Source organism: Lepidochelys olivacea, assembly GCF_965140295.1.
Source record: "Lepidochelys olivacea isolate rLepOli2 genome assembly, chromosome: 12".
NCBI lineage: Eukaryota > Metazoa > Chordata > Testudines > Cheloniidae > Lepidochelys > Lepidochelys olivacea.
This window is the reverse complement of record NC_140422.1, coordinates 20,960,001-20,987,819: the sequence shown is the minus strand read 5'-3', so window position 1 is coordinate 20,987,819 and position 27,819 is coordinate 20,960,001. Positions and strand designations below refer to the sequence as shown.

The 27,819-nt window shown below is 39.9% G+C and overlaps 1 protein-coding gene across 12 annotated transcripts in view; it reads right to left on the bottom strand.

Moving 5' to 3' along the window:
• The window catches only part of ZNF536 (zinc finger protein 536), a 408,639-nt gene that overhangs the window by 248,796 nt on the left and 132,024 nt on the right, over positions 1-27,819 (bottom strand). For 4 of the 12 annotated variants that reach the window (XM_084644830.1, XM_084644832.1, XM_084644833.1 and 1 more), the window contains one exon: positions 6,427-6,490. The exons of 6 other annotated variants lie outside the window; for them this stretch is intronic. The gene's annotated coding sequence lies outside the window, so the exon portion shown is untranslated. Of the gene's footprint in view, positions 1-6,426; positions 6,491-19,687; positions 19,771-27,819 lie in introns of those variants that run through there. 2 more of the 12 variants (XM_084644824.1, XM_084644825.1) reach the window with 2 other exon arrangements.

The following is a 27,819-nucleotide window of genomic DNA, read 5'->3' as shown; positions in this document are numbered from 1 at the left end:
TTTAATTTTTAAGTCATGTTAAAGATTTTTAAAAGATAATGAATAAACAGGAACATTAGAATTGTGAACAAGGAAACTAAATGGTACAACTCTCCACACCTTAAGAAGTCACAGTGTTTTTAAAACTAGTTTCTACATAGGTATACAAGCTTTAATAATAAAGGAGTATGTTGTACTATTAGATGTTTGTCACTTGTTTGTCTGACGAAGAGAAACAACAGGCTGCTGCAAGAGTTAGCACAGTTGTTTTTTTTTTTTTTCCCAAATGATCAGAGAAAGTACTGTACTTTAAGGATGTTCCTTGCTTGCTCTTAAAAGGGTAAAACTAAATATTCTTCTAGCTATTCTATGCCTGCCATATAAGTATTATGCTGTTACAGATTTCAAAAGGTTAGCTTCAATGAACCTGACATCAGTATAACCCAAAATAACCCATTCAAGAGAAAAGTAAGAAATAATTGCTGTTTTCTCTTTTTTTTCCCTCAGCTATATTGCTATAATGATTTTGCATAACAGATTGAACAAAGTGCTGTTGTGACAGGTGGTAGAATTCAGCTAGTAAGCACAGAGACAGGGTTCAATTTAGTTTGTGAATCCTTTAATTGTTGTGCAGCTAATTAAAGAAGGTTCTTTACACTCGCAAGTGTTTACCGTTGCTAGTATGCATACATGAAAAATTAAATTGTGCCTTCAAGGGCTGAGAACTATAGAAAAATCATAGCTGATTCTGCAACATGCTTACCAGCTCAGAATAGCTGCTTTTCACAATTGGAATTTGTAAAACTTTTTGCTAAGCAAATATAGAGCTAATTAGAAGTGTTCGTTGGACCAATTAACATTTAAATAAATAAGCCATATTGCACATTTCACAGTCTTTATTTAATGATGCTTCTTAACTCTTTGGAAAGATTCCTTTAAGTACAAATAAGTTGACATAAAAATGAAAGACAAAAATAACACCATAACAGTATTTTCTATGCTTTTTTCTTTTTGCCTTGAAGTCTTCACTAAAACTCTCTACCTGTTACTGGGGAGACAGGGGGGAAGGAACACAAATCTGGTTCCTTCTTTCATCTTGTCAAGTTACCTTTCCACCCCTTTGAATGCAAACAGCAAAACATATTTGATTACTATTTAAAGTGTTATGATAGCTCTGTTTGTTTACTTACGGTTTTGCCCCATGGTACAGAATCTGTTTTAGAAAAATCCTGCTTTTATCTTGTAAAATGGCCATGCCTGGCAAAGGGATGGGTGTTCTCAGAAGTTATTGCTACTGGGGCAACAACCAAAAGCAGCGGCTTTGAGAGTTGCACATAGGTGAAGACGTGAAAGGTAAAGTACTTTCCGGTTCCACTGTTGGCACTCCCAACCTTTCTAAGTACAAGAACGATTGTGTTATTTTTATACCTAACCCCAAGGCCACAAATGTCTGTTTCTTAGGGGGTAAGTGATATTTTGCTTTCAAAACAAATGTCTTCTAATTTACCAGCCCCTTTAATCATTCAGCCCTTCAAGATAGTGTCAAGCATGCATTTTTTCTCTCTCTCTACCCAACTTCTTTCCAACTTTTTTCCTAACATAAAGGTTACATTAAAACAAGGAAGAGGCTTCTTGTTACTTTTCTCCAAGAAGCAGTATGGTACCATGTAATCATGCTAAGGGCGAATATAGGTGGTCTCATTCTTGACCTTGGCTTTCAGCACAAAAAACCAAATTAACAAGGACCAATTAACATTTAAATAAATAAGGAAGATTAACGAAGAATACTCTGAATACCTAGAGGGACAAAATAAAACAAAAACAATACAGTAACTTCCTTGTTCTGAGGAATTAAAGGCTATGGGCAGGATTCTGTTTTGCTGGGTCGGGAGGTACAAACTGCTCCTTCCTATCAGGGCCTGCTGCATTCTTGAGGGGAGTCAGCCCCACCTGAGGGCAAGCAATGTTCTCACCATTGTCACCACTCAGGGGTTACACTAGGGGAGAGCAGCTTTAAAACACACAGAAGTCCCACAGAGTCTTTAGGGTGGAGACTACTGAGGGATGTACTGAATTGGTACTGTCAGCAGCTGCCCTAACCACCCACCCTTCTCAGCAAGCACCACCTACTTTGTTTGGTAGTGCTGGTCCCCTACAGATCTCCCTAGCAGAAGATGGTGGTGGGTGCTGTGACCTTGACGCGCCTCCATGACCATGCCAGGCAGATTTTCCACTCTCAAGGGCCCTCCACATACACAAAGGTGCAACCCTCCCAGGGTGTCATATTCTGCAATCCTTTTGCAATTAAAACTCCCACTGACTACTCTTCATCTCAAAACCTTCCCTTAACACAAGACTACATCTTATCAATAGTACAGGTAACTCTTGGGCCCTTTTCAAAAAACTAAAATATTATTTACCATTTTGGGGATTTGGGTCCAAGGAATTAATTCAGGCTCCCTTCTAACCAAGAGTCACTTTTATGAATAGTTTAGATATAAATAGTTCATGATGATGGTTATCGTATTCTATTTAAATACATAAAAAGACAAAGAATACTTCGCCCTTAAATAGCACTTTCTGTCTGAGCATTTCAAAACTCTGTATAAGTATTAATGAATTTATTGTCTCAACACTCCTGTGATGTATGCACAGTAGGTAACTGGTATTATCCCCATTTTTCAGATGTGGAAACTGATTCATTGCAAGGTTACAGACAGAATTTTTAAAACTGATTGTGTGTGTCCAACTTTTGGGCCAACTTAAGGAGCCTCCAGCTGAGCATCCAAAAACTGAAGCACAAAAAGTAATGGTCACTTTTGAAAATGTTGACCCAACAACTTGTGCAAGGTGACAGAGAAATCTGGAGGAATGTAAGGAATACACAACAGATCTCCTGATTCCTAACATTGTACTTTCAACACAAGATCAAAATCTCCTACATTTGGAAGGCAGATATAGATAGATAGACCATCACACTGCTCAGTGATGGGTGGGAGGAATAATTATATTTTTGCTAGAAGTCAAGAAAAGGTTTTTCTGCAATGTCAAGAACACTTTTAGTTCCAGTCACCTCCAGTGCTAAATCTGAACAGAAAATGGGAGCTTTTTCCCCCCAAAAGAACTTCTCGCTCTTCGTTGGCATCTTTTATATAAAAAGGAGCCACTCATCACCCAGGGTCCTATTCTGACACGGGTCACGCTCCCCTACCTTCATGGCATTTGTCCAAGAAGGTGACGAAATGAGACTATCCCCTCTATCCTACAAAAGTGTAGTGTTTTAGCAACTTGAACTTTTGAACATATACAAGAATATGTGTTTGACAGGAACTGGGGATGATAAGAATAGGCAATGCAAATCCAAACGGAAATCCTGACAAAGGGGAAAATAGGTCAAGCCAAACAAAAGGTCCATAAAGTTACAAAAGCTTGAAAAGTTTGCCAGAAACATGAAACGTTTCTGGCAAAGTTGGGTGTGCATTAAAACTAGCCCTGGATGGTTTGAACTTATGCAAGTGGCACATGTGCAGCAGACAACTCAAAGGTCTTGTTATCCTTGGGGCAATATTTACAGAAGGATGAACTGTTCTTGAACAATTTCTCCAACGTGTTAGGAACAAATATGATTTACTTCCAACATTAGGCATGCATGTCTTCTTGTACCGCAACTTAATATTTAAACTAATATCTATCATGGACAATTTTGCTGTAAACCAGTGCCTTTTTAGAAAAAATAATCTGATTCCAATGTGCTAGTTGTTTGCAGTTTTCTGTTACAAAGCTTACAAAGAGTGAGCTAGTTAAGATGTATGGTTAAAAAAAGAGAGGAGAAAGAGAAACACCTGTATTAAGGTGGGTGTTTTCAAATGACACATTTCTGGCCATTATGAACTTTTTCTTTTATAAATGTTTGATGCGGAGCTACTGACCCACCAAGAAACACTTTGGAAGCTTTTAGTTACCCCCACTGGTAGTTGTTGGAAGCAGGGGTAAGGTACCTGAACCAGCATCAATTATCAATCTATATGCAGTGTTTCTGGGTTCATCTTGCCCACTTCATCCAAAAGTAGAGCTGGTTGGGAATTTTTCAATGAAACATTTTTTTCTATTGAAAAAGGATGATCCACTGAAACCAAAACTGTTTGTGGGAAAGGATTGGTTTCAATTAATTTCCTGTTTCAAAAAAAATTAAAAATCTGAAACTTCTTGTTTTGACATTTTCTAAATAAAAAATTTCCTTCTGTCAGTTCAAAATTACTTTTTGTATTAAAATTTACCTTGATTTAAAATATTAAACATGCACAAAAAATAGACGTGAAATGAAACATTTTGAAATTATTGAGACAAAATAACTCAATCCAAAATTTTTTTTTGATTTTTGGTCTGCATAAATTTGTGATTTTGAGTTTTTGTCCCAATTTTTAAATCTCAAAAATTTTATTAGGAGGGGAAAAAAAACATTTCCCAACAACCTAGCCAAAAGGAAGTTGGTCTAATATGGGGCCTGAGATGAAACAAATGGTGGAAGATTGGAAAACACCATAAGCAGGAGCCATGATCCTGTGGTTAAGGCACTAGACTTTGACTTAGAAGACCTCGGTTCAATTCCTGGCTCTGGCAGAAGCTTCCTGTGTGATGTAAGATAAGTCAATTTAATATCTTTGTGCCTCAGTTTCACATCCCCAAAACGGGGATAATAAATTCTTCATTTCTCCTGTCCATTTAGATTTTAAATTCTTTGCAGCGGGGATTGTCGCTTACTTTGTGTTTGCACAGTGTAAAGCAAAATGGGCCCCTGAACTCAGTTGGGCCCTTCGTGGCACTACTTTACTACAAATAACTAAGAAGAGATGACTGAGTACAGAATCTTTACCCCTATCCCAAATAAAACCCTCTGAAGTTGAAGTAAATAGCAAATAATATTAACAGCTATAAAACCACAGTATTTTGCTACCTCTTGTAGTACCTTTGGAGGGGATCAAGGACACATTCACAGCTGAATCACACTGAGAATATTAAAACAAAACTCAAAGTGAAATTTGTCTGACACTGAGTTTTGCTGGTCTGGTTAGAACACGTAAATTATACAGACTTTCCATGAAAAACTATAAACTTTTCTGCAGGATCTGTTCACTGAAATGAAGCAGCACTTGAATTGGCAACAAAATCTTCACACAGCTCCTGGTATCTAAACTTGTGCACTATTCCGTACAACGTTAAATGTTCCTTTTAAATATAAACATCAAGGGCCTGACCCAAAGCCCATAGACCTTAACAGAAGTCTTTCCAATGACTTTGATGGGCTTTGACTGAGGCTCAAACCTTTAAACCCCTTCTATGCATGCAGGACAGAACTTGGACCACTGTATGTCATGGCCTACTGATTTAAATAACAGCCAGTTATGTGCCCCAAGCAAGAATTTATCTTTATATTTTCACTACACTTTCTGTACACTAAGGAGAACTTTTCTCCCCCTGTAAAATCTCTTCCAAAAGCTGAAAAACTCACCAAAAATGATGGTCATACCAGCCTATCATTAAAGATAATCTGCAAAAAGTTTTAAAGAAAAAGTAATCAGCCATAATATCAGTGAAGCCAACATGGAAAATAACCATAATCCACAGGTAGAGCAATGCATTGCTCTACAATTTCTCCTACTTCTTCTTTAACAGATCCACAAGTTCTTCTCTGTTCACCTTCTTCCCGCTCAGAGATGCCCCGGTGACCTCAATGTCACTTTTGATTAGCACTGGAACAGCAAGTAGAGGAAAAGGTAAGTTCAGTTTTTTTCATTACTAAATGGTCCTCTATGGTTTTCTGAAGGAAAACAAAAAGTGGTGGTGAAAATAAAAACAAAGGGGAAAAAAACTCCACAGGACTTGGACTTTCTGTTCCACTGAGGGTGCTCACGTACCAACTCAGTGCATTTTGGGCCATGTCAGTGGAGTAAGAAGAACATGATCAGAAAACAAACACAGTATAGACCTAAGAAGGAGAAAAGGGAAAAGTAATAATGTGTTGAAATAATGGCAAATTATGGTTATTTTCCTAATCATTATGGACTTAAAAAAAAATAAAAAACCACTTGCAGGTTATCTTTAAGTTTCTATGGACAACCCATTAACAATTAATGCAGCTTGCTATTGATGGTGCACCTGCACTACGTCAAGCGATCTGCTCCACATGCCTGATCCGTTCCCAAGGAGTGGGACTGATACCCTAAAATAACCCTTTTCTCTGGAGGCAGGCAGAACACAGGGATACCGTGACACACATCCAGACACGCTCCCACAAACCCAGCACAAAGCAGGTATGCCTAATTTTAAGTCTACCATCATTGACATACTGAACTCATATAAATTGCTAAATACTTTTCTTCAGCTATAAACATGTCCTTACAGACAGACCTCAAGTCACAAATTATATAATAATGAGAAGTAACATACCTGCAAAATGAACATAAAACACATTTATTTTATAACCCAGTCTGCGGTCAGCTCTGTGTGTTCCCTAAATGAAGGAAAAATATAAGGAAAAGTTTAGACAGTTCCAGAAGTTTGCAATATACACCCATAAGCCTCAAGAAGAATGCCTATAAAATGAGGCCTAATGCATCTGTCCTCACATAGAACAGTTTCAAACACAAGAGCAACTACATTGATTTACAATGAAAAACATATTTTCCTATTGCTCTAAAAGTTCCAATTCAAATTTCTAGGGGCTCCAGGTTTATAGTAGTGTTACTGGGCCTGCTGCTCATCCTGGAGAGTCTCCCATCAAATGTACCTACAATTTTTCACATCTCAGTGAGTTTATGTTCATGCTGAACTACATTGTCCCCTCTGGAGACCTGTGTAAGAATTCCTAAGAGGTGCCTCCCAAAATGTGACTCAAACAGTGAAAATCATTTGAAGGACTTCCCATACAACAAAGAGCAGAGACTGATGTGGCTGGTCCCAGTGGCAATGGTTAAATAAATAACTAAATAAATATTGATGATGTAAAATGCATAGCATAAGCATATAGGATGCACAATATGGTCACATTAATGTTGCTTTTGGAACCTTCACTTTTGCATTTCCTGATTTTAATGCTGCACCCTTAACCTTGTATTAACTTAGGTAAGTCAATGGGACTACATACGTGCATGAAGTTAAGTATGTGCTTAAGTTCCTTGCTGAAGTAAGACCTCAACAGGCAAAGCATCAACAATGCTGGTGACACATGAGGATCATCAGGGTGGGTATTCTTATCTTCAGTGTCTGCATATGGCTTAGCTTTCTTGGTGGTCAGATGGTCACAAATCATTAATTGAAACAAATAAGTTCTATTTCACCAGCTAAACAGGAAACTGAACTGAATCTGCAAGGGGTTTTTTCATTAGACTGGTTTGTTCCATATAGTTTGAATCTCAAGCTGATACAGATCCACAATAGTACAGAGAGTAAGTGGTTAAATGTACCATTTCAAGAAAAATTAACTGGAAGACAAGTTAGTAGAGGGACCATCCCATATCCAAACCACATCAGTATATCACATGGTCTTTTGGGAGCTTACAAAGTTCCAATATGGTTTAGTATGTGCACGTTGACTGCATAGTGCTCCAAAACATTTCAAGACAGCCTATGTAATCAGTGTTTCGCCAATGGGCAGCTTGCATTCTTGCTGCTTCATCATAAGTACCCTTTTCAAAATTATATTTGTACATGAATCTGACTAAATTCTTAGTTACAAGACTCATTTTGTAAAGGCACTAATTAATGGCCTATACATGGAAGGGAGGTGGGATGGAATAGGATGGCACTGTGCATTATTCTGTTGGCAAGGACATCATTCTAGTAATTAATGTTGGTGTCTTCTTTTTAAAATGGATTAAGCAATATGCACAATTCATACTTTGTTCTGCTCTCTATTTAACTTATTCTAGGGTCTCTCATCTGCTTGAGAGCCGTGTCATCTGTCACTGGTAGTGCAGTGTGGTCCTTCATTTCCAAGTAGGGTTCAATTTTGTATCAGTAAGAGATGTAATAATGTATACAGTATTTGACTTAAATATGCATCACAGACTTTGGCTTTCTGACTAGCTGTCTGAAATGTGCAGAAACAAACAGGAGAATTTTTAAGCTCCTAATTCCTTTCTGAGATCTCACTAAAGGGGCCATCTCCTCCCATGCAGATGTCCAAAGGAAGGGCGACTAATGAAAAGCTCCCATTTTCGTACCATTCAGTCAGCCAGATACCACTTCCTTCTCTCTCTCTCTCTCTTTCCCCCCATGAGCCAGGTAACTGCCCTGCATAATTTCCACTTTTGCCCCCAGGAAACTATAGTTGTAAGTGAAGACTGGGCTTTGGGTTTAACTTGGTGGGGAAAACCTGCTACTTTCTCTTATACAAGACTGAAGCCACCTCACCAATAGGAATTGGGATACTGAGAAGCCCTCAGGAAGGGATTCTGAGTCTCTGTCTATTTATACCATTCTTCTCATCATGGTATATATGCATTTAAATTCTGAGGTTCCAGAAATGTATGGTGTTAATGGCCTGCGCACATCAAGGCTATGACACACTTCCTCCTTTTATTCTTTGGATTTAGAGCAGAAATTAGCAAAGCAATAGTCTAATTCAGGTGACAGGATGATAAACTTTAGGAAGAAAATTAGGGCACACATATAGGACCATTCTGACCATACTGGGAAATGCAAGAGAGCACTTGGTTCCCCACATCTTGCCAGTTGAGGTAGTGGTCATCAAGAAGGATACCTTCCAGGAAAGAACAGCTTGGAATGAAGTGAATTTATTCAATGGGAGGGTACCAAACATTTTAAGAGACATCTTAATGCTCTAGGGGTGATTCAATATATTCTCCTTGCATTTCTACTAACTCAGAAATTTCTTCATTGATAAAGAAGTGTGTAGAGGGTGGAGATAGGGAGTTTTTCCTTGGATTTGACCAGATTTCTACTTTGAGAAACTGCCTTTGGACCATGAGACCAGATCTTAGACCATGGTACCAGATCTTGACACGATACCATGAGACCAAATAAACTCTTAAGCACCATCTCCTGATTTTTCCATTCTGTCCAGGGATTGTGAAAAGATGAGCCATTTGAGAGTGTTGGAGGCCCCAAGGTGTTCTAGGTTTTGATCTCTTTTCTGTACTGACAGTCAAGCCCAGAGCAAGAAACAACCTCTGAATGACACCACCTAGGATTGATGGTTCATGCCTTTGTCACAGTTGAAAGGACCTATCTGTCTTGGATTCTATTCTATCCTATTCTGTAGAAACAGAGAACTCTGACTACCAGTCAGACTTGTTGAGGAGGGAGAGCAGACACTGTCAATATGAAGACTCCTCTACAAAACTATTCCAGGTGTACTTGGAAAAATGTGAAGCAGTCATGAACCTCCCATCCTAAATCCCTTAAAGTGAGAGGCTGAGGGAGACGTGGCCCCTTCTGGCAGGGTTTATTATTCTTAAGGTGTCCAGCTGGTCCCTCCAAAAGCTAAGTTATTCTTTTAATGGCTCTTTCTCTTAACTTAGTTCAAAAAACCTCCCAAACAATGGATGAAGCCAAATGATCCTTCAGGCTACTATTGATGAATCAATTAAAATAGCTGAAAACCAAAGAGAGTCCTCGGGACATCCATTCAGAGCCATAATAGCTGTGAGGGATGGAGGGATTCTACCTACCTAATCTGAAGCATCCATTCCACCATACAAGTGCCTTCAGATGTACAGAAGGAACTGTTGACAGAAGAGTCTAATTGTGCTACTGCTAACCCAGTGTTTCTATAGAAGGTATCCTGTGTCTTCCTATGCTTCCACAGGCCAGGCAAAAGAAGCCAGCAAGCACAGACTGAACTGTGTCAGTTCCAAAGGTGACCATTCCACTCTCATCTTTCTCTCCCTAGATTCCTTGTTGGGACTCAAGTTGAGGGTAAATCCTAATAAGAGTTCTAGCAAAGGCCATGAAAAACAACTGCCCAGAATATGAGAGGCTGCCTGGGTTCAAGGGAGAAGAAAAACTGGGGAGGAAGAAAGAATACAGTCTAGATGGGTGAAGGGTGCCAAAACAGGAGCTTTGTATCAGTTGCCATTCTACTTGAAATCTGCATTGGAAGCCCCACAGTCTGTGCCACCAGCAAGCTGGGCATAACTTAGTACAGTGGGCCACCACTGACCATGGCAGCATAGCTGACCATAGTCTAGAACAGTGAAAACTCGGAACAGCAGACTGACCAACAGAGTCTGTCAGTAGTGGTCAGTATATACATATGCCTGATTTGTGCACATTTCTGCTGTTCCAGAGCTCTCGCTTATACAGCCTATAAGAAGCACAAAGTCACCAATGTTTATGCTCTTATTTAGTGACTGGTTTATCTGTTTATTAGACAAGTCAGAATTTTCTAGCTTTGACAGAACAAGAATAGCAGAATAGGTATTGCTAACGTATTTGAGTGTTCAAGTCACTGTGATACAACATATTAAACTAGGCTGTGGATTTCTAAGATGCTTTAGCAGTATGACAGTTGTCACCCAGCAACAGTGAGTCTTAAATAAGGAAATTGTGTCATAAAAATTTAAGGGATGAAAAATGTTGAACTAGAAGATACCGCTCTGAATGGAAAGGCGGCTTTCCCCTCCCACTCTCGATTTACACAAAGCCAGATGAATGAGGCGGGCAAAGAATCTGCCAGAAGCCTAGTTAAATTGTCTATGTGATACAGACTGGACATCAGGGGAGTTGAGACCTGGGGAGTGGAGCTGGAGCACCTAGAGAGCATAATGAAAATCCCATCCTTGAAAAATAATCATAGTAAAAAATAATCATCACTGTATGTCAATGAGTATTTTCAACCACAAGTCACAGCTATCATTTTGTGAGGATGGGAACTAAGAATATTTCCTGGCAATGGAAGAAGTTACTTACTGTGACTGTGGTTCTTCGAGATGTGATGCAGATGTGTATTCCATTTAGGTGTGCACGCATGCAGCGCTGGAGAAATATGCCTAGCAGGACCTGTTGAGGGGCAGCACTCATGCCTCATGGCCATAGTCCCTTCCCTGGCTACATGAAGCAGCATCACCTCACCCCTCCATTAGTTCCTTCACACTGAATTACCGGGACACAAGACTCTGATGCAGAGGGGACAGAGGGTGGGTTGTGGAATACATGTCTGCATTACATCTCGAAGAACCACAGAGACAGTAAGTAACCCTTTCTTCTTCTTCGAGTAGATGCATTCCGCTCAGGTGACTCACAAGCAGTACCCCTTCCTGCCAGGAGGTGGGGCTCAGAGTCTACCTAAACAAGGACTGCAGGACTGCTCTTCCAAAGCTTGTATCTGCCCTGGAAGATGCGGTTATCGAGTAATGGTTCATGAATGTATGTATCGACAGCCACATAGCAGACCTGCAAATGTCCAATATGGAAACGTCACTGAGGAACACTATGGACGTTGCTTGCATGCTTGTACAATGAGCTTGCACACACTGCAGGGGCATAGCAAAGGCTATTTCATCTCAGTGCAGGATGTTATCCATTTGGAGGTCATCTGCAAAGAGACTGGTTGACCCTTCATGCGGTCTACATATGATACAAACAAATGAGGTGAAGCACAAAAGGCAGTTTAGTCCTGTCCAGATAAAAGGCTAGACATTGCCTGACATCCAGGGTATGGAGATGTCGCTCCTCCAGAGATGAACGTGGCTTAGGAAAACACAGGTAAATACACGGCCTGGTTCAAATGAAACCAAAAGACCACTTTACACAAAAAAATTGTGGTTGTACGGTCACCTTGTCTTTGGAGTATTGTGTATAAGCAGGTTCTGTCATCAGAGCCTGCAACTCACATTTGCTCCTTGTGGATGTTATCACTACCAGGAAAGCAGTTTTCTGACACAAGAGCAGAAAGGGACAAGATGCTAGGGGCTCAAACGGAGGACCGATCAGAGACACTATGACCATGTTTAGGTCCCACAGGGGAACTGCTTTCAGACTGGAGGATGTAGACGAAGAAGCCCTTTTAAGAATCTTGTTACCATGACATTGGAGAAGACTGTCCTTCCCTGAACAGGGGGATGAAATGCCAGTATTGGTGCCAGATGTATTTTTAATGAACTAAGTGCAAGCCCCAAGGACTGAAGGTGTATCAGCTAGTCCAATACGTCCGGCATAGAAGCCAGCATCGGTTGGATTCTGCGGGCTAATGACCACACCGAAAACCACTTCCATTTTTCTGAATCGGCTATTCTGGTAGAGGATTTTCTACTGTTGAGCAGGACTTGCTGGACAGCCACCAAACACCTTGCCTCCGCCTCATTCAACCATGCAGCAGCCACGCTGTGAGATGCAGGGAACTGAGCTTGGGATACAAGGTGCAGCTGTGATTCTGAGTGAACGGATTAGGGTGGAGAGGAAGCAGCATAGGCGCTGACACTGTGGGTGCTCCAGGGCTGGAGCACCTATGGGGAAAAATTGGTGGGTGCTCTGCACCCAGTGGCAGCTCCCCACCCCACCCCCCTGCCCCAGCTCACCTCCGCCTCCTCCGCTCAGCGCGCCGCCACCACATCCTGCTTCTCCCTGCCACGTCCTGCTTCTCCCGCTCACTCCCAGCGCTTCACCGCAAAACAGCTGTTTTGCGTGGCAAGCCGAGGGGAGGGAAGGGGGAAGGAGGACAAACATGGCACGCTTGGGGGAGGAGGTGGGGCCAGGGCAGGGGTTTGGGGAGGGGTCCAATAGGGGCAGGGAGGGGCGGAGTTAGGACAAGGACTTTGGGGCGGGGGTGGAGGAGAGGGCGGGGCTGGTGGTGGGAGAGGCGCGAGCACCCACCGGAGTGGAAAAAAGTTGGCGCCTGCGGGAAGCAGCATTGGAGGCTGAATAGACAGTGTGAAAAGGTCGGAGAACCAGCAATGTCTCAGTCACATCGGGGTAATGAGAATAAGCTTGGTCTGATCCGTCTTCATCTTCAGGATGACCAGATTATCTGATGGTACCAACACTGAGGGCAGAGAAAGCCACCACAGAAACATACGCAGTGTCAACTGCAGCTGTGTCAAGGAGAATCCCTGGACGGAGGTCCACCATTCTGATCTCAGTACCAGCCCAGCGTCCACAAGGGGAAACACTGAGTGCGGTGTCAACAGACCCCAGGGTTCAGCGGCTCATTCAAATGAAGGGGTTATAGTTGATGCAGCCCTAGCAAAGTCCTGGACCAAAGGAGAGGAGGGACCAAAAGGCCAAGGTCTATAGATGCCTGCCGTTAACATGGAAGCAGTCGGTACAGGCATCTCCCTCATTGGTACCGGACTCGATGGATTCCCAAAGGCCAGAACCAGAGCCAACAGTACAGGGTTTCTAACCTCCCTACTTGGTACCAGGGAAGGGTTAAAGTTATCCATGCCATCCCACAAGCTGTCACCAACCCCATGCCGGTCCACGCTTTTCTTAGTGGGAGGTGGAAGAGTCACCTCGAGACCTAGAGCATTCTCAATTGGTCTGAAGATCGCATAACGCTTCTTGACGTGGGTCTTGCCAAGATAGAGCAAGCACTGCCTGTGTGGATCGCTGTTGTGGATTGCTCCCCCACATGAAGGACAATGTTCAAACCCTGGTGAGGGCATCACCAAGGGAAACAAACTACTACAACTAAACCTACTCTAACACTGGGTACAACTAACCATATACAACAAAAGAAAAATGTTAACTAGTTGAGAGGTTGTGAGGCTAAGATCACACAGAGCTCCGACTCCCATCATGGGCTGTAAGAAGGAACTCAGAGAGGGTCGGCTGGTGCCATCTTACATAGCTAGGGGAGGGGCTATGGCCATAAAGCACACACGCCGCACTTTTACAGGAACTGCTAGGCAAATTTCTCTTTCTCTGGTGCACTGGGCGCACACACACCTAAGTGGACTGCACAGCTGCATCTACCAGAAAAAAAATTAACATTGTGAATTCAGGAGTTCCTATCATAAAATGTGGTTCTAACTCCTGCAAAGTATATGGGGCTATTCTTGGCTATATGGCTTTTTTGCCTCACAGTGGTGCAAAGGTGCCATACTGAGGGCCAAAGATCTTGCCCATAAAGTATATAGAGTACAGAAATTTAAGTGATGGACAGTTCACTAAAAATCTAATGTGCATGTTTAATTCCAACTTTCTTCACAGCAGTATAAAACTGAGCACGTTGAATAAGAAACAGACTAGCAGTTCTAGCACCACTTTTATAAACTTCAGGTTTTGGGAGGGAAGCTTCATGGCAGCCGGATGCAACTTGGTAAACTAAGAGTCAGCCAAGAGTGGAAAGAAATATCTACAATGTATTTAGCCATTTGAGTTCCAGAGCTACAAAGAAGGTGATCTGGGTCCAATCTCAGATCCTTTTTCACCCAAAGCACTCTCCTAGCAACAAAATAATTGAAAAATTAAGAGAATAAATACTAATGAATATAGTTTTGCAGGCTTAGAGTGGACTAAGCTCCTTGGCATTTATGAAACAGCGCAAATGTTTGGAAATAGCAAAGGTATTTTGGGTTGAAAATGAGTTCTGTACTTATAGATCTGCTTTTCACCACATCATTAACATGGTTCATGTAATCCAAAGAATTAAATACATGCAGTCGTCTTTTATCACATTGGTTACTTATGAACAAATGTTGGGAAAAAAATTAGGTACTCAGCAGAGGCAAGACTTCACTTCCATAACTTCTCTGTTTTCTTGCACATCAATGTTGACCCTGTATAGATTATTACTAGGAGTAGTTAAAGGTGTTCCAGCCTGTTTTGTCTGGGAAGATTGTACTGGAGGGGTCGGAGTATTGTGGGACACCTTACTTCATGTCTGGTACAGCACAAGCTTTGTACAAATAGGTGAATAAAGGGCATGGTGGTAGCCTTTATTCATAAGCACAATGCTGTTAGTAGCTCCCGATTTAATGTTCTGTTTGTGTTTCATTATTATAGCTTATTTTATGGAAGCAGCTTTACTTTGGAGTAAGATATGTTCAAAAAGCGACTTCCAGCTGACAGGAGCTTAGCTCAGCTGCAACTGGCTGAGCCACAGGAAGATTCTCTTTTGGCTTGCTGGTAAAGCAGCTGCCTATGGGCCACAAAGACCCCAGTTTCAGTCACAGCTGGTAAAATGTGTAGGGCACACACTGTGTTTATCCAGCTTCAGGACGGGAGTTTTTGCCAATTGCTCACTTTCACGTCAATTTCTAGGTACCAGTTGGCAGCCACAAAGTGTACACTAGTAACTTAAGGGACAGCTGCGATCTGGCCCTAAAGTACAGACACAGTGGACAGGGATAAGGCGGCCAGTCAATGGCAGGACGTGCTCCCTCCTCACTCCCAACAATCCACAGAGCCAGGGCACAGGGAGGAAGATGGTGCACCATCTGAGGGATGTGGCAGTCAGCATAGTCCCTACTTATGCAGTATTGCTTGCAACTGCCTGAATGCAGGGTGATGCCTGAACAGCACAAGGAGGAGGTAACATTGGTGGAAATAGGGAGGGAAGTCTCACAAGTTAAAAACTAAAGTGAACATGGAAGTCTCCCAGTTTTACATGAAAGAGTAACAGGCAAATTCTTACACAAAATCTCAACTAGCTCATTCAAAAGCAGAAACCTTTCACAAGCATTACAACAGAATTCTTTGCATGCTCTGGAGGGACAAAATGGCCAAAGAACAATCACAATCAAGCATTTACTAACCCCCCCACTGACCTAGCCAACTTGAACCTAATTAACCATTGATTTTCCAAATGTTGCCATCTCTTCAGTGAGCAAATTGTTAATAAGCAGAGGGGGGAATTCTTAATTTTGTTTGTATCCAAAATTATACACAAAATTTTCCAGAAAATGTTTTGTTATCAGTATTGGGCATTCAGACTTTGAAATTAGCATAGCATGGGTTAGTTAAAAACTTTATTGGAAACTTTTGTTAGCTGTCAGTCAGTGTGGAGCAGAGGATAGGGTATGGTTGTGGTAGATTTTTCTAACGAACCTGTGCTATCCAGACTTCAAAATCAAAGAGAGAGACTATAATTGGGATCTCTGAGTTCTGTCTAGGCACTGCTTTGGGTATTCAACATGTTGTTAGCATATGTGTCCTTAGTTTGCTTTTAGGAATGTCAGGAAAACAAATGTAAGGAAGTCCCCATAATGTCCTTCAGTGATGCAGCTAGATCCCCAACTGCAGCTAGGGGGTTGCTCCTCTCAAGGAGAGCTGGGCCATATATCAATAAGGTCAAGAAGTAATTTAATCTCCCCATGTTAGACCCCAACCCTACACAACCTTACTCTTGCAAATATGTTTATTCATGAGAACTCTCAGAGTTCTCACAAGAATACTGTGTGCAGGATTGGGCTCTAAAGCTGGGATTCTCTTTGCAAACAGATAAATATTTGTATATCAGGACTCTGTGATGTCACCTGAATATTATCTGTGTACATATTGTATGTAACATATTTTGCCAATAAGACTTAGTTTTGCTAGTTGTTGGATCCATGGTAAGCTGTATTATTCCTTCCTTTCTTAGCTCTATTAGTCCACAAAAGCAAAAACCATAGTCTGCTCTGATATTAAAAGTAAATAAGTGATGCATGGGGACTTAATAATAATATTACTAAGCACTTATGCAGCACTTTATATATTCAGAGTGCTGTACAAACATTAACTAATTAATCCTCACAATAACCTGCAAGATACGTAAGTACTGTACTTTCCAAATTAGGGCCAAATCTGCTGCTAGCATAAGCAGCTGAACCTCCGCTGACTTCAACAAGAGTTACACTCACATCAGCAGAGGATTTGTCCCGAGGAAAAAAAATAGAGGTGGTTAAGGGCCCTGGGACATATCATGAGTCACAGGCGTAGCTGGGATTAGAATTCACAAGTTCCTGACTCCCTCTCTCATTCTCATTACTCCATCTAGGCCATGCTGATTTAACCATTTAACTCCAGGAGATATTAATAGGTTTCCTACAGTTAAATTAAATTGTGTCACTTTGAAAAGGTACTCCTAAGTTTACTTTAAAAGATGAAAATGAAAGGGAAATTCTAGTGAAAGAAGAACAATATTTTCCTATGGTACTGAACCAAAGCTTACTTAATATATATTTAATTTATCTTATTTGATTTACAGCCCTCACTATCTACACACAGGGTCCTAGTTAGAAAGTACTCACAAATACAGATACATAACATGGGGAATGTTCTGATGTACAAGGATAAAAAGAGAGTCTATTAGAGACCTTTTTTATATATACAAATTACACAGTGTGAGCAATTATTACTAAGAGTCTACCAGGCTTTAAAAAAGGAAAAGGAAAATACAGGAATGGTGCAGACCACAGAGCAATGACTGCATGTATTAAAGGTACTAGTGAGTGTTTAAAGGGTGATGGGCACACTCAGAGGTTAAAAACAAAACATGGATGAGGTTAAATTGCCCATGATCCAAAAAGCAATTCCAGATCAGGCCTTTATAATATAGTTTAGAATATTCTGGGCAGATAGGGTATGGGTTAATAAGTTGGAGCAAAAGGAAACAGGAAAAAAAAAACTTTCTAGTTGGTGACCTCGAAAGTCTGGGATGCACCAAGAGAGGATCTAATCAGTCTTAAAAGGGATACACTTTTATGATAGAAATTGTAGTGAACATACAGAAAATAGAACAAAACCTGAGAAGAATAGCTGATATAGTTTTAAATGATTTTGGTTAATAATGGGCTTAGCAGGTTCAGAAATTTCATGTAGCACTGAAGAGAAAGGTTCCTTTCTACCTACTGGTAAGTTTTACCTACCCAACTTCCTCCATCCCTGAGTAACAGCTCACCAGTCTATTCTCTGAAATGTGCCTTTTTCATGAGCAATAGTCCCAGGAGAGATGGCAGAGAAAATGTTGGCCTCAAGTACTCAAGAGTTAAATCTGGCATTTTCAAAATACCTGTGGGTAGTCTGGTGAATCACGTATCCCACATTCACCCATCTCTAATGATGATTATTATGCACCAACAGCTGTCTACAGTTCAATGGCTGAGAATCTAATTGATCTCATTATCTCCCCCTATATAAGGTGAAGTCCTCGCTCTGTAAGTGTATGGATCCCAGGCTGATAAAGGACCCTGTATGGAAGGCCTGGCAACAGAAAATTCAGTTGTACTAATGGTTTGTTTTCAGCTGGTCCAAATTCACAGAAACAAACATGTTGTAATAAACTATGTAACCCACTACAATGTGGCTTTTGTCTTGTCAGTATCATACTGAATAGCTTAGATATCATCCATATGAATATTAATTCTGCAATAAAAAGCAAGAGACTGAAATATTATTTATGCATTCTTTTGTTACTTAGGTTTTAATTATTATTATTAATGCTATTATGTCCAATTTCCCCTCACCTCCCTCACCCTGACAGCCTCCACTTCAGTGCCCTATCTCAGGCAGTTAGCTTCTTCTGGAACCAACAACGTTACTCAATTAACCCTCTGGCAGGGTATGGTACAGTATATAAATGGTGTTGCTTCCTCCCCTACAAGCCTGCGTACATCATTTCTGTCACAAATTCTACTATATAGCCTGGGATCCAAATCACCTTCCCAAACTTGAATTGCCTATATAACAGTGCTAGATACTGCGGTCTCCTTGTTGTGTATTGTTCTCCCTGTATCAGACCTAACTGAAGTATTTATATATGGGGTGGGGGGAGTGGGGAGTGTGTCTATGTGTTTTGAATTTTAAAAGTTATAGTACCAAAAATAAAAAGTCAGGATATTTGCAGAAACAGAAGGCCTGATTCTCCTCCCATTTACCATGGTGTAACTCCACTGTCTTTAATAAAGTTACTCCTGATTTATACCAGTATGAGAGAAAAATCTGGCCCACAGTATAAAATACTTAGGTTTCTTTAGCTTGCCCTTTAGTCCATTAGTTTATCCATTGTCACTGTGCAAAATATGCAATAAAAATTACCTATTCCTCTGCAGCTATGCTTATGGCAAATCTTTCTTGTTTTTTTTTTTAAAATACTTCTGTTTGCTACTCTACAACAGATATATTTTAAACATAAAAACACTATTTTTAATTGGTTATGGATCTCAGTTCTTTTAGCACTACTGGAAATCACACAAAAACACATTAGTACAGAGCAATTAGTGCAATGGCAGTAAACAACTAAGGCACTATTAAGCTGTGGGTGATTAAATAGTATTACTTCTTTATTTTTTTATGATATTAGACTTAAAGATGGAGTAGACTTTAAACATATATTCCCATTAGCATTAATATATAATACGAATAGCAGGTGTCTTCAACTTTTTCTTAAGGAAGGATTTAATCAGGGTACTTCACTCTATAGAAAGCTACTTTCTTTTTTTTCTCCTTTGTATAGTATGCTGCACTATTTCTTAGTTCAATATACCCAGACATTTAAACACTAATATTATTTAACTGGAGTTATGGAGTCATACACGGTTTCCTTCAGAAAATACCCATATCTATACCACTGTAGAACAAAGAGCTACCAAACTCCTGAACTAATAAGAAAGTATTTATATCTTTGCAAAGAATAAATCAAGCACTATTTGACAAATTTACGACAATGAGGTATAACAAACATTATGATAGCTTGAATGGCAGTAACATTCAGACAACATAAAAGAAGAGAATATGACCCAAGGACAGAACCCTTGTGGTATACCTTTTCAATCTGCCTAGCCCTCACAATCTCTCTGGACTCTGTACTTGTTTATAGATCATCCTCATGGTCTGGCACATCTTTTCCTCAGCATCTGATTAAGTTAACAATGTGCTGCTATTTGCATGCAGATTTGCCAGGCCTTTCTCTACAGCTGCTCCCAAAGACTTGGTCTTTCTCTGTAATGTGATAGCACAGCAGTCAGTAAATGCAATCTTTGTCAAACCCAGGTGTGCTCTTGATTTGGTTCTCATTCGTTCCAAGCAATTTTTCTTTCTGTAGCATTTATAAGGCTCTATTATAGTATAGCCACATCTGGAGCTAAAATTCTTCTATTAATTATATACTTTTACCACTCTGAAGAAAAATTTGAAGCGAGATACTAACATTTATTTTTGTTCTTATTCTTTTCTAATGACAGAGCACAGTTTATATCTGCTGATTTTTTAAAGAGCCATTCCTGATTTTTTTCTTTCCATACATAAAAGTAATAATAATATATGAAATCTAAATAATCACATTGTCAAATAATAGCAGCATAAAGTATCAGGCTAAATGTTTTGTGTAACTTTTTATACCTTGCATATAAATACAATATTACCATAATATATCTGACTGCCTCATTACAGAGTTATATTCTACTTGAGTTAAAAAATGATGGGAGGGTTTGTTTTTTTTTTAAAAAAAATCCTCACTCCATTCCCCAGTGGACACTGGTTCACATCACAGAATCACCAAACAATTTGTTCCCTCCACAGTCAAAAAAGCAGAACAAAATTTGATCAGCACGGTGACTTAAATGCTGCATTTTCTTTGTGCAATGAGGGTAATTTTTCAAGATCAAGTTTGAAGTAGATTAGTGTAGAAATATGAGCTAAACCTTCACTCTTATCATCTGAGTATGGATAAAGGATGTATTCACCCAAGAGCACTGCAAGTTATTTTCTAAGAAAAATATTTCCTAGTCTTATTTTGAACACCAAGATCATCACAATGCAGTAATAAATGGAGGCTGGCAAATAGCTTTGACAACTGAATATCCACTGTGTAAAGGTATGCTTAAAAGAAAATGCTAGAAATCATATTATTTAATTCAAAATCTAATTTATGCTCCAAAAGGTAAGTTTCCAAGGTAAATACTTCCAAAAGAAGGGGTAAGTGTACTTAACAGATTTCAGAAGTGTTACAGAGAAATTCAAGCCACTTCAAAGGCTGAATGAACGCCCATCAAATCTCCATCACATAACCAACTCCAGCTTCTGACAAATAAAGTTTAACATGGACATAGTAGGTTGGGATTCTGACTTTACTGAAAACTCTCCAAAAAGTGGATAAGAATGTTATATCTTTTCACCGTTTTCTTAATTATTTATGTTGATTATTTGACGGTGCTTGCATCAAAATAAAATACAAGTCCCGTGCTGATGCAATAGTACTCATCAATGCACTGTAGACTATCTCTCAACTTTCTTTCCCCCAAATATACCCCTTTTTATTTTCTAGACCTTAATTTTATGAATTAGCTTTCACCACAAAAACTTATATGATATACCAATATAGTTCTTTACGGAGGATTTTTTTAACATTCTATTTAGGAGTACGATTTTCTTTTTAACTGGATTACTTATAGCACATTTACTGCCTGAATCATTTATCTCAAATGATTATGTTGCCCTTAAATATATCTGGGGCCGAGGGGGGCGAATGAAAGTGAGACAGATGCTGTATCACCAGATTACATCACAGGTTACCATGAAAAATAAAAAGAAGAAGAAAAGGGAAAGTATATTTTGCTTCTATAGTATGCTATTTTAGTGGTGATAGTTTGACTTTTGGCCCACACACATATGCCAATGGCAAGTCTAACTCTAGGGACTAACAAAAACGAATGTGTGTTCACAGCTGTACAGTACACCAATACAGATTACATGTTTTCAGTGTTGCGGCCACAACAGAATGCTAATTAACATACTGGAGTGATGAGAACGGCTGTAAGGGCCTTATTGTTCCATTATTTCATGCAGCCCAGCTGCCTTTGTTTATGTCACTTATCCTCTCGTGCCACAGGTTTTTACTCCAAAAATACTATCCCAATACAACGTTAATATTTAAAAAACAAAGAGGTGGCAGATTGTCATTTTTGTGTCAGTCTCAAACTGCAGAACTGTTAAGCTGTTCTGGTTCAGTATTTAGAAATAATTTAACAGCCATATTCAGACACTGCCTGCATTCTAACATAATGGCTGAATACTTGAACCAAGCAAATGCGTAACTATCCTGACATCACTTATGAGATTTAGATTGGTCAGTTAATGGAAGTCTTTACCAGAATCAATACCATAACAGCTTCTTGAAATGAACATGATTTTTTACACAGAGTGCTGTGAACAATAAATACAGAAATATACTACCTTTGTATACAGCACAAAAGAACCGGGATTTGAAATTAAGAAGCAATTACAGGTTTTTGCAAAGTAATATTACAGTTGATTATTGAAAATAAACACAGACAAAATAAGTGCTTAACAATAAATATCTGGACAGTATTAATATTCCACAAGCCTATTATTCCTCTTTTCCTACTTCTTTTTAACAGATGTTTTATCTGCTGGCTTGGTTAACATGTTGCTGATAAGTATTAATATTGATGATTGTTGCAACAATGGTTAAATATTTCAGCAAACAACTTTTATATATATACAAAAGACAAGCATATTCGTTAGGTCTGCTGCCTTCATTTCTTTGATTGATTTGTGGACAAAAATGATGTTAACTAGTATTATTATTTGTATAACAGTGGTATCTAGAGATCTCAGTTAGGGCTAGGCTTCACTCTGGCGAGGCACAGAACAACCTGCTAATATGAGACAGTCCCTGTCCTGGACAGCTTACAACTTAAGACCCTGGACCTGCAAACACAACTTACCCATGTGAGTAGCTTTACTCATGCAAATAGCCCCACTGAGTTCAGTGGGACTACCCACCTGAGTAAGGTTACTCACATGTGTACCTATTTTCAGGACTGGGTACAAATTTGAGGCAAGATGCACCGAGTGTAATAAACATATGGAAAGAATCAGAAAGAGAAGATGAGAGTAGCAGTGAGACAGAGTTACCACGTTTTGAGTCTAAGTTTTCCTGTTCAGTAGTTTGATATAAATTAAAAGGAAATATTAATGATAGAGATTTCCAAACAATGTATTTCACCAGTAACCAATAGCATAGTACAATCATTTGTGATCACTGTCAGAGACTGAACTTCGCTAAAGCCCAAAATATTTATGATGCATTTCTTCCAATCCCCATCCCCAAAAATAAAACAAAAAAATCCAAAAACAAAACAAACAAAAACAAAAAAGCCCAAAACACATAGTTTTATTTTAGATTGACACACGGTATAATAGTTGAATACCCAAAATCGTAAAATATACTGACTTTACAAAGAATCATAATTAAGTTAGAGAAAGTCTTCCCAAAAAGTATAATTTCACTAATCAAAGACACTGTCGTGGATGGTGAAGTACACTAAAATCCTGACAACATCCAATTGAACGAGCAAGTCATAGATGCTTTTTAATGAGTTTAACTGGTAATCTCAGATAAATGTGGAACTGCTTGAAATGTCTGTCTTATATAAGGCAATAATGAGAGGATTTAATGCTCTATAAGCCATACTGTTTATAACAGTGAACATGCCACAGGTGTGTTAGAATCTAATATATAGTAGTTTCTCAGCTATGACCATTCCCCTACTGTGGGCACAACATAGATTTTTTTAATTGGATCCAGGAGCTAGCTCAATTATCCAGCTGCTCAGTGTTTAAGCCCCCAGCTAGTTTATATACCCATAATAATAAACTTTCTATCATAGCAATTCAGCCGATTACAGGGTATTTTCTCTTAAACTGAAAGTGGATCACTTTTTTTCCCCAACTATGTTCACTGAAGAAATTCTGGGATTGGTTCCCCGCTAAAAATTGCTGAAGAATTACAGAAGAGATACAGGCAAATAATATTCAATTTCTTGCACACACCTTCTGCCATTGGAGAATCTCCTTATCTTATTGTACAGACAGACAATAATCACATAAATCATCTTTTATAACTCAGTGGGGGAGAGGTGTTGGCTTTCATTTTAATGCTTATTTCCCAAGCCAAAGCAACCTTCACTCACACTCACTTACTGGGGTACTGATAGTACCATCCTGATAAATTTTTGCATGTTACAATCTCATGTATGAACTGAAACGGATATTCACAGCCTGAAACTGTTTCCCTATGGATGACACATTCATGCATTTGTTGTTTAAAATAGTTTTTGCAGGTATTACTGAAATAAAAAAAATAAAATATATAATCTCTCTACTTTGTAAGTGGTAGAAATAATGCTAATACTTCAAAATATATTGGGTGAAATCTTGGCTCCATTGACATCAATGCTAAAACTCCAATTTACTTCAATGGGGCCAGGATTTCACCCACCTTTACAACAGATTTTAAGCAAACTTTTTTTTTTTTTTTTAGTTTTTAACTTAAGTTTACAAAAATGCTTTTGAAATTTAACTTCATATAGTTGGAACTTAAATTGACTGACCTTAATAGCAACAAGGTACTAAAACACTAATAAACAGATTATGGATCACATAAATGGATATCTGTATAGCTGCCAGGCATAATGCATAGGTGAATTCATGTGAAAATCATAAGGTAAGTATTGCAGTGAGCATGTACGCATGCACAGCTAGAGGAATAGAATTTGGTCACACTTAAAAATAAATATCCTAAGTGTACTTAACTAGACATTTAATTTAGAATTATTCAGACAGAATCTCTTTTAAGTTGATATTCACTGAAGCCTAATAGCTGTGTAATACTGGCCCCATTCCTGTGTGGAAGCTCATGGGAGTTTTGCCAAAGAACTCAGATATGCATCTCCATACAGTCTTACTGGGACCACGTCAATCTTGACTGTTCCAAACTCTGCCTTCCCAGCAGACTCACCCCATAAATATATTTTTCAAAGTAACCCCATCAAAGAGAAGAGTGATCTTTCCCCCAAGCTTGTTCTCAACCACAAAACCCTCAGAAAGCAACAGGCATAACAGCCTGAAACTCACCCCTTACAGGCCAGGTAACTCAGACAAAATAAAGCCATCATAAAGTTATTCACGCTTGTTCCAGGGACCAGATCATCCCTTACCACAAAAAACCAAAACAAAACAAAAAAACCACCATCGGAAAGGCCGAAAGGAAGGAAATACCCAAGAGGATTCCCCAGTGGCTAATTAGTCACATCACACCATTGACTAGGGGTACATTATTTGGCCCTAACAGACAAGACTGCAGATCACCAGAAATCCACAAAGTAAGTCAGGGTCATTCTCACAGAGGCCCCATGCTTAACTCCAGCTCTGACATACATAGCAGCATTACCCAATTGGAGCCATGCTACCAGGAATTTTCCCCTGGCTGCACCAAACTCTGGACCCCGAGGGGAGGCTTCAGGGTAAACACAGTACACCCTTAGGCTGCATTACCTTTTCCTGGGATTCTCAGTAGACCAGAGTGTGGATGATGTGCAGATGGGCCCAACAGTGCCCCTAACTCATCTACCCCTTGGCCTGGCCTACCCGGTCTCCACGCCTTCCCCCCCACATGTTGACCTCAGACTCTATGAAGAGGGCTCCACAGTACTCTTGGATAGGAGGACCATCCTCCTCCTATGGAGGAGACTGAGGACTGGGCCCTTCTCCAAGTGGGAGGGGAGAGCTCTCCACATGGAGAGTCCGCTCCAGAGAAGACATTGAGGGACAAGCTGAGTACATGCTGGGGATACAAGAAAGCTAGAGATCTGGGTTTAGTTTATTTGAGTTCCCTAGTGTAAAAGGTAGGATTCTCAGACTCGAGTATGTCTTTGCTTAGAACTTTCTTCAGAAACCCAAAGCCAAGTGAAACTCTGCCAAGGCTCACAATGCATGCGTGAACCTGAGTAGACTTATCGTTGCCACAGCAAAGTATATGAAACTCAGGGGTAGAGCCCCAAAGGGATTTAGGTGCTTAACTACCACTTATGTGCCTAAATCCAAAATCTGGATCCTCAAAACCCAAGCTCGGCTGCCACCTAACCCTGTAGATGCTGAAAGTTCCTTAGGTACCTAAAAATCTGCCCCTGGGCATGCGCACACTGCCTCTGTCTTGGTGCCTTGGCATCTAGCTCATGCCTAGCTCCAAAGAAATCATCAAAGTAGGAAATTCCCCTGCCTGTATCACCTCCAGGGTCCAAGCTGGTAGGAAAACTCAGAAGCCTCCTAACAGATTGGCCCCATACAAAACACCTTTTCCCTCCCTATGCATAACTTTTAGCCTAGTGGTCAGGGCACTCATCCAGAATGTCCAAGGCTCAAGTTCAATTTCTCACTCTGCCTTACATGCAGCAAGGATTTGAACCCAAGTCTCCCAGCTCTCAAGAGAGTGTCCTAGCCAATGGAATCTGTCCTACTTTGTAAAATAATATTCACTGGAACATAAATAATTTAAAAATTAATTGGAACAGGAACTTGAACTTGAGTGTCCTATATTCCAAAGAAGTGCTCTAACCAGTGGACTAAGAGTTACAAAGCAGGGGACTGCCACCACAACCACTGACTCTTCCTCCTCCTCCTCATTTTTGTGAGAATGGGTTAAGGCGCTTAACTCCCTTGGGGGACTTACGCAGTTTTTATTGACTTGCTCAGGTGGCTTCTCACTTAGCTTGTTGGCATTTTGTGGATTCCATTCTTCAGCACCTAACTCTTCCCATGCATTGTACAGCAGAAACTGGGCAATTCATTCTTTGGGCTGTGGATTCTGTTAGCTGGCAGCACACCTAAACATTAGGTGTTGCCACACTGACCAAGTCTCCTTAACGGATTAAGCCCTCAGGAGTCTCAGTTTCAGATGAGTCACTTAATCTTTGGATTCAAGAAATCTAAAATTCAGGAGCTTTGAACCACAGAAGGAAAGAAAGTTTGGAAAAAAGTTTGACATGAACAGCACATTATTGAATTTCACGTGGCTCTAGTTCAACCACTGATGTCTAAAGTCATTTTCCCACTGGCCAACTGAACCTTTTCTAATGCTCACAACACACCCAAAGCATGCACTAATAGTCAACTAACATACAATGTATTATGGTTTATTACTACATTATGCCAGTAGATTTCTTCAGTGTGTCACTTGAGGGATATTTTGAACTAAAACATTTTGAATTGGACTGATTTTGAGACTGCCATGCATGCACAAAAGTGCTACTTTTCAAATAGGTTTACTAATCAACTGATATTAGCATAAAACTATGTTATTCACTATAAAAATATAAGCCCTCGTTTGAAACACTTAAGTCTAGGAACCAATCATGCCATGCTTACGGAGGCAAAACTCCCACTGAATCATCAAAGTCCTTTATTTAAAGAGCAACAAATAATAAGAAATAATAATAATTACAGCAAAAACTGCTTAGTATTTATATAGCGCTGTGTATGATAAAAGTGCTGAACAGACATTAACTAATTAGTCATCACAACACCCATGTGGGGTAGATAAGTATAATTATCCACATGCTACAAACGGAAAATAGACACTGTGAGGTTACCTGCCCTGCCTAGACACACACAAGATGAAATTCACCTAACGCAAAACCATCCAAAGTGCTTCACAGAAACCCATGAGCACAATAGCTCATTCTGTACCCGCTGAGCCTTCAGGAGGTGAACATGTGTCACAGAGGGAAGCAGTGAGGACTGATCAGAAGGAGATCACTGAATCCACACTTACACAGATCTTGTGGCTGCAAACCCTGAATAAGAGGCAGGAAATGACAGTGTCTACTACTCTAGTGCACAGATAGCTAGATGTAGCCTGATTACTTGAGCACTATGCATTTCTCCAGAATGTCACTCACAATGTGTTACTAATGGAGTGAAAACTAGAACTCTCAGTCCTGTGCTCAGTCCACACTGCTTCGAAAACACACCACAACCATGCAAGTGTCAAGTGAAATAGTTTAGGGTCTCCTATTATTTGATTGCAATATTTTTTTCAGATTGTCTAGGTTGCTTGTCTATTGCCTAACCTTGTATAAGATCCATTTCTGGGCC